Raw genomic sequence first — 8886 nt, 5'->3', positions numbered from 1 at the left:
CAAAAATAGGACGTACATCGTCGTGCGCTGGTCGGTAAGTGGTTAAGGGGAACCCCAAACCATAATTTAAAAAAAATTGCATGGGGTCCTCCCAAATTCCATACCAGGCTCTTCAGGTCTGGTATGGATATTAAGGGGAACCTTGAGCCAAATAAAAAAAGGGCATAGGGGTCCCTCTCAAAATCCATATCAGATCCTTCAGGTCTGGTATGAATTTTAAGGGGAACCCCGTACCAATTTTTTTTTTTAAATGGCATGGGGCCCCCCCAAAAATCCATACCAGACCCTTATCTGAGCACGTAACCTGGCAGGCCCCAGGAAAAGAGGGGGGCACAAGAGAGCTCTCTCCTGAACCATACCAGGCCACATGCCTGCAACATGGGGAGGGTGCTTTGGGGTAGCCCCCCAAAGCACCTTGTCCCCATGTTGATGAGGACAAGGGCTCCATCCCCACAACCCTTGCCCGGTAGTTGTGGGGGTCTGCGGGTGGGGGGCTTATCGGAATCTGGAAGCCCCTTTAACAAGGGGACCCCCAGATCCCGGCCCCCCTATTTGAAATGGTACAGGTACATTGTACCTGTACCATTTCACAAAAAAAGTGTCAAAATGTTAAAAAAAAGACACAACTGGGTCAAGTCCTTTTTTTTTTACGGTCCATCGGTGGAGCCATAGAAGAAGATGAATGGACTTCATGGGACATTTTTATTTTTTATTTTTTTAATAAAGGACTTTTTTGTGAAATGGTACGGGTACCATGTACCCGTTTCCATTTCAAACGGGGGGTGGGATCTGGGGGTACCCTCCCCATGTTGAGGGCATGTGGCCTGATACGGTTCAGGAGGGGGGGCTCTCTCGTCCCCCCTCTTTTTCCTGCGGCCTGCCAGGTTGCGTGCGCGCATAAGGGTCTGGTATGGATTTTTGGGGGAACCTCCACAACATTTTTTTCAGTTTTGGCACGGGGTTTCCCCTTTCAGGTCTACACAATTTTTTTTTACATTTTGGTTCAGGGTTCCCCTTAATATTCATACCAGACCCAAAAGGCCTAGTAATGGACTGGGGGGATCACATGCCGTTTTTTTTCAATGACTTTTATCTGTATTGCCGGGACCTGAGAATTTATTATAGCCGCTAGTACTTTTAAATGCCTTTTTTTCCTTTAGAAATGTCATTTTATGCAGGGACTGTTTAAACACGTGAAAAATGCGCCACTTTACAGGCATACTATAGACACCCCCCAGGTACGAAATTTAAAGGAATATTTCACTTTTATTGTTTCACTTTAAGCATTATTAAAATCACTGCTCCCGAAAAAACGTCAGTTTGTAAAACTTTTTTTGCATTGATACATGTCCCCTGGGGCAGGACCCAGCTCCCCAAACACTTTTTATGACAATAACGTGCATATTAACCCTTAAAATTAACACTTGATTTTTCAAGTTCGTGTCCCATAGTGTCAGGAACCATGAAACAGACAGAGACAGAAGTACAATCAAATCACACTTGTTTATTAATAAAAATAAAAAGGTAAATAGGAAAAAGCGTAGTCAAGCAAGCCAGAGTCCAGTAGCCAGATCGGGTAGTCAGCCAGTCCAAAGTTCATAAACCAGATCGAGTCATCAGCCAGTCCAGACGTCAGGGATCCAAGGAGAGCAACTTCAAGCAGGATGGAAGCCAGGAGGGATGTTAGCAAGCCAGTCTTGAAACAACAGCAGGAGATGGTTCCTAGTGATGTGACCAAACGTGAAGGCAATGGAGAAATGAGCTAGAAGACTTTAAATAGGCAGGCCAGACGAGCATCATCGGGAAGAGCTGGTAACTGTGGAGAGAGAAGAAAGCTAGCAATTAGCCGACAGCTGAGCGGCCAGCCCAGAGGACGAAGGGCTAAGCCAGCCCTGACACATAGACTTTAACGTTGTTCCTGTGTTCGAACAAATTTCTTGCCTTTTCGCATGTTCTGCTGCAAATCGAACCAGGAGGTGTTCGCTCATCCATACTAATGACTTTCTACATTTGATTTATTTACTTCAAAAAATCATAGACTACGGTTTTTATATGGACAGTTCCCTTAAAATATCATTTGCATTTAACCACTTAACGACTGCGCCATAGCCAAATGACGGCTACAACGTGACTCGATAACTCTGGGAGGGCGTACATTGACATCCTCCCAGAATCGCGCTTCCCAGGAATATCCATGACCAGCTGACAGCTGACAGAGGTAATTTACCATGTGATCGCTCTGCCAAATGACAGAGCAATCACTTGTAAAAAATCCGGGGTCATGTCCGGGTTCTCTCTCCCCTCTCTGTACCAATCGGTACAGTGTGAGCGGAGAGGGAAGAGATCAGTTGCAGCAGTGCTGTGGGCTGGATATGTAGTGCCCACAGCCCTGATCTGTGCCCATTGTAGCCTCATCCAGCTATCCATCCATGCTCAGCATCCATTCCTAGTCAGAAATACTCATCCATGCTCAGTCATTCATCCCTAATCGGCAATACTCATCTATGCTCATCCATTCATCCCTAGTCAACAATGCTCATCCATGCTCAGCTATACTCATCCATGCTCATCCATCCATCCATACTCAGTAATACTCATCCATCCATCCATACTCATGCATCCATCCATCCATACTCAGCAATACTCATCCATCCATCCATCCTCAGCATTATTCATCCATCCATCCATACTCAGCAATACTCATCCATCCATGCTCAGCGATCCATCCATACTCAGCAATAGTCATCCATCCATCCTCAGCAATACTCATCCATCCATGCTCAGCCAACCACCCCTAATCAGCAATACTCGTCCAAGCTCAGCCATCCATCCATACTCAGCAATACTCATCCATCCATCCATGCTCAGCCATTCCATCCACCCCAATCCACCCCCATCCATACTCAGCCATACCCAGTCAAACTCAGCCACACCCAGCCATACTCAGCCATATTCAGCCATACCCAGCCGTCCCATCCATACTCAGCCATTCCATCCATACTCTGCCACCCCATCCATACTCAGCCATACCCAGCCATTTGATCCATACTCAGCCATACCCAGCCATACTCAGCTGTACCCAGCCGTAACCTGCCGTACTCAGCCATACTCATTCATGCTCAGTCATGCCATCCATACTCAGCCATCCCCATCCACAGCTCATCCATCTCCATTCATGTTCATCCATGCCACATTAGTTCTCATCCATGCCCCATCCATGCCACTAGAGTGCCTCACAAAAGTGTAATAGGTAGTCAAATTCGATTTTAAATGTATACCCCTAGAACACCTAATGGTGCTCCCTGCATGTTGGGCCTCTGTATGTAGCCACGCTGTGTAAAAGTCTCCCACAAGTGGCATCGCTGTACTCAGGAGGAGTAGTAGAATGTGTTTTGGGGTGTAATTTGTGGTATGCATATGGTGTGTGTGAGAAATACCGTATTTTTCGCTCCATAAGGTGCACCTAACCATAAGACGCACCTAGGTTTTAGAAGTTGAAAACAAGAAAAAAAATATTCTGAACCAAATGGTGTACTAAAATATTTTCCAGTGCCCATGAAATGCAGAGTGACCATGCCATAGAAAATGCAGAGTGACCATGCCATAGAAAATGCAGAGTGACCATTACCATAGAAAGTGCAGAGTGACCATTACCATAGAAATGCAAAGTGCATCTTATAGTCCAAAAAATACTGCTAATATGACAATTTTGTGGAAAAAAAACTGAAAAAAAATCTTGATTTTGAAAAGAATTGTGGGAAAAAATTACAACTTCAAAAAACTCACCATGCCTCTTACTAAATACCTTGAAATGTCTACTTTTCAAAAAGGAGTCATTTGGGTGTTTGTACTTTCCTTGCTTGTTAGGGTCTCAAGAAATAAGAAATGGCCGTCAGTACATCAGGTGTGATGAATTTTCAGAGATTGGCACCATAGCTTGTGGACTCTATAAGTTTCACAAAGACCATATAATATACACAGATTTAGGTTATTTTTACTAAATATATGTAGCGGTATACATTTTGGCCAAAATTTATGAAGAAAAATTACTAATTTGTAACATTTTATAACAAAAACAAAGAAAATGCATTTTCGTCTTTTTTCTTTTATAGCTCAAAAAAAAAAACAGCGGTGATTAAATATCACCAAAAGAAATCTCTATTTGTGTGAAATAAAGGACAAAAAATTCATATAGGTACAGTGTTGCATGACTGAGTAATTTTCATTCAAAATGTGAGAGAACCGAAAGCTGAAAATTTGTCTGTTTAGGAAGTTAAGTGCCCATTGGTCAAGTGGTTAATGAATATGGTAATATGTTTGTCTTGTTGATATGTAGCACAAGCCCACTAAGCTTTTAGAATTTGTTATGCCTTCAATTATTTATTACCCCGGAAAAAAATATAGCTTCATACTCAGTGATCAAACAGTACTGTTACAAAGATTTAACCTGATTTAAGCTTTCTATTTAGGTCAGCTGGAAATAATTGACATGAGCCATTCTCTGTGTGAAAGTGTCTTAAAAGCTTCTCTCCTGCATAGTCAGATAGATAATATTTGACTGTTAGATTTTTCATTCATCTTTGTGTGATGTATACTCAGTATTAGCCACCATCTGAACCAGCTGGGTAGACAAAGTCGCTACACTGTGAGAAAGAGTGCACGATACAACAGTATTTCATTAGATACTTTAGGGAGAGTTCCCCTTTACTGTAAATACAAAACACCTGTTCTTTTAAGGTATCAAACTTGCAAGAAAATATTAATCTGACAAGAGGAATGAAAGCCACCTTACAGCTCATATTATGTAGGCATGGTGCCGCCAACCTTGACTCACACCACACTTACTTCTTTTAAGGGCTTTTCTTGGCCAATTTATTAAAAGAAATATTCAACACAGTTCCAGACATCAAAATCAAAGAGTTTTCCCTTACAGGAGGTTTCATCATTGTTCTCCAAAATCTGAAATAATAACTAACTAATAATAACTTACCTATTACTAACTATTAAAATATACCGTATTATTCGCTCCATAAGACGCACCTAGGTTTTAGAGGTTGAAAACAAGAAAAAAAATATTCTGAACCAAATGGTGTACTAAAATATTTTCCAGTGCCCATGAAATGCAGAGTGACCATTACCATAGAAAATGCAGAGTGACCATTACCATAGAAAGTATTGGCAGGGTATTGGCAGGGTATCGCAGAGTATTGCAGAGTATTGGCAGGGTATCGCAGAGTATTGGCAGGGTATGGCAGAGTATTGGCAGGGTATGGCAGAGTATTGGAGAGTATTGGCATGGTATGGCAGAGTATTGGCAGAGTATGGCAGAGTATTGCAGAGTATTGCAGAGTATTGCAGAGTATTGGCAGAGTATTGCAGAGTATTGGCGGGGTATGGCAGAGTATTGCAGAGTATTGGGAGGGTATGGAGGGATGGCTGTGTCTGCACTTGTCACAGAGCAGCGCTGTGGGCACTACAGATGCAGCCCACAGCGTTGCTGCCATCTGATCTCTCCCCTCCACTGTACAGATCTGTATACAGAGGGGAGAGAGGAACCGGCGTCATCATGACGCCGGTTTGTTTACATGTGATCACATTGCAAAACGGAGGGTGCACCAAGATGGCCGCCGCTCTGGAGCTAGGCCGAAGCCGCGGCCTTTCCTAAGGCCGAGGCCGCGGAGCGCTCTGGATCACAGTGCCAATCGTATATTCGCACCATGAGATGCAGGCACATTTTCCCCCATATTTCTGTGCGTCTTATAGTCTGAAAAATACGGTAGGTATTGGAATTTCCTTACGAATGTGACTGTTAGTGAACCTAACAAATACAAAGAATTTGTCTGAAGTTACAAATTATCAGAAATAACGAATGTTGTATCTAAACGAATGGAATATAATGAATTAATAAGAATAAAAAGCAACAATAAAAATGTTTCATTATTATTATTGTTTATTATTAATTTGTTACGTTCGATTTGTTTAGATACAGAATTTGTTATTTCGGATAATTCATAACTTCAGATAAATTTGTATTTGTTATGTTCAATAACAGCCAAATTTGAAAGGAAATTCCAATACCTATAATATAATAGTTATTACTAGTTAGTTAGTTATTCTTTTGAATTTCAGATTTTCTTTCTCATTTTCGGATTTTCGAATTTACGAATTTGCGTTTTATAACGAATGACACGAAAAAAAAAAAGAATGAAACAAAAACAAACACATTTTTCGGTAGTCCACATGTCTACAGTCTTCATAACACAACTCCGTGCACATACCCAGAAGCCCCTTGCTGCTTTGGCTCCCACCTGTCTCTGCTAGGTGGAGCCCTTCTGACTCCTTGGCAGACCTCCTCCTGTCTGCTGGGGTGGAGCCCTGAACCCCAGTCCTGACTCTACCATAAAAAAAAAACATATATTACACGCACACAAATATAAATACATTTTGTGTAGCTGCCTGTGTGCAGCTGCCTACTCAATATGCTTGGTGCTTTCTCCTAAGAGCCCTTTCACGCTGTGGCGCCCAGGGCGTCAGCGGTAAAGCGGCGCTCTTTTTAGCGCCACTTTACCGTCGATTTTAACCCCCTGCTAGCGGCCGAAAAGGGGTTAAATGCCACCGCAGCAGTGTTTTGCCAGCATTATAGCAGCGCTGCCCCATTGATTTCAATGGGGAGGAGTGGTGGTGGAGGAGTGGTGAGTTCACCACTCCCTCATCGCTCCAAAGTAGCTGCTGGCAGGACTTTTTCTAACGCCCTGCCAGCGCACTGCTCCAGTGTGAAAGCCCTCAGGCTTTCACACTGGAGTGAGTGCAGCAGCTATTTAACCTCCCTGGCGGTATGATTCGTTCTGGTTTTAAGTGCTGAAAGCGGTACAATTATTTTGCATGGAAATTTGGCGTTCGATATTGTAGTCCTGTAATTCTTAGGAATAACTCTCTTAAATCTGTTCAAACCAGAGTCTAGCAGACATCCCGGGTATGATAAAGTTTATAATATAATAAAGAATAATAAAAATTATTCAATAATGTAATCAAATCCTAAAAAAAACTGAAAAAGGGACACTTTTTGGTTGCTATGGACAATCTCCAAATTCCAGCCATAAAAAACAGTATTTATAATATAAAAGTGCATGCAGAGCACTGCACAGACCACTAGGGACAAAGGGGGTGTGTAATTTTTTATAAAGTACTATAGTTTGTAAGATTACAGTACTGTGTGTGTTTTGTGTACTTTTACTTTTTTGAATTTGGCGCCGATCTCCGCTCCCGTGCGCCGTAACGTCGCAGGGAACGGAACTCGGCAGCATTCGGGCAGTGTGAATCGAGTGGAGGACAGCTCGATCACACATCGCGGAGGACATCGCTGGATCCAGGGGACAAGGTAAGTAACTTCTCCGTGTCCTCCCTGTATCCAGTGATGCGATCCCGAGTCTGGCTCGGGTTGGGATTTTAGTTCCACAAGCGGTAACCCCGAGCCAGACTCGGGATCACCGCAAGGGAGGTTAAGGGCAGCTTGCAGGCGCTATTTTTAATGCTATAGCGCCTGCAAAATGCCCCCAGTGTGAAAGGGGTCTTAATGTGAAATAAATTTGTCAACTAATTATAGCTCTAGAAGTCTTAGGCTACTTTCAGACTGGGGCGGGCGGGCGTTGGCGGCTTTTTACCATCATTTTAGTGGTGCTTTTTGGTTGCTAGCGGGGCGGTTTTAACCCCTGCTAGCAGCCGAAAAAGGGTTAAAACCGCCTGCAAAATTTTCTCTTCTCTAATTCATCCCAAAGGTGTTCTATTGGGTTGAGGTCAAGCCAGTTAGGTTCCCCCACCCCAAACTCGCTCATCCATGTCTTTATGGACCTTGCTTTGTGCACCTGGGGGCAGTCATATTGGAACAGGCAGGGGCCATCCCCAAACTGTTCCCACAAAGTTGGGAGCATAAAATTATCCAAAATGTCTTGGCTTGCTGATTCCTTAAGAGTTCCCTTCCCTGGAACAAACTGAAATACAACCCCACACCAGTGACGAAGCTAGACATTCTTTCACCCGGGGCAAAGAATCAGTACGGCGCCTGGCCATGGCTGTTGAGTCAGCTGTCTGTCCCCCTGTACTCCTCTGGTACCCCCCCATGCTTTTCTGGTCCCCCCGTGCTCCCCTGATCCCCCATGTGCTCCTCTGGTCCCCCCTGTGCACCTCTACCCCCAAACTCCTTTTTCCCACCTGTTCCTCTGGTCCCTTCATGCTCCTCTGGTCCTCCCGTGCTCCCCTGGTCCCCCCGTGCTCTTCTGGTACCCCTTGAGCTCTTCTCCCCCCAAACTCCTGTCTCCCCTCTGTTCCTCTGGTCCCTCATGCTCCTACTGTCCCCCCAAACTTCTCTGTACCCCCATACTCCTCTGGTTCCCCCTTGCTTCTCTGGTCCCCCCTGCTCCTCTGGTTCCCCTCTTGCTCCTCTGGTTCCCCCGTGTTCCTCTGGTCCCCCCATGCACCTCTGTTCCCCCCATTCTCTGGTCCCCCCCAAAGCTCATCTCCTCTCTCTGGCTAGTTGTGCAGTATGCGGACGGGCTGAATAAAGACGCGATCCTCAGCACAGAGAAGCTCATCATATGGAAGACAGCCACACAAAGTTATAACATAACCTTCCTCGGCATTCGTTCTCCTGGTCTCTCCATCCCCTGATCTCCATCTAGATTCCCCGGGGCAGAAAATAGGATGGAGTGCAGGGGAAGGAAAGACCAGGGGAACGAGTGCTGAGGAAGGTTACGTTATAACTTGATGTGGCTATCTTTCCGATCATAAGATGAGCTTCTCCATGCTGAGGGAGAGGAGGTGAGTGCTGGGGGGGCGGGACTAGAGAAGTGCGGGGGGAGTCAAATAAATAAGGGGCAGGAACAGGAGTGG

The sequence above is a fragment of the Lithobates pipiens genome, unplaced genomic scaffold (assembly GCF_037356315.1).
Source record: "Lithobates pipiens isolate NorthernLeopardFrog02 unplaced genomic scaffold, aLitPip1_a1.2 Scaffold_13, whole genome shotgun sequence".
Lineage (NCBI taxonomy): Eukaryota > Metazoa > Chordata > Amphibia > Anura > Ranidae > Lithobates > Lithobates pipiens.
Note: the sequence above shows the minus strand (reverse complement) of the source record.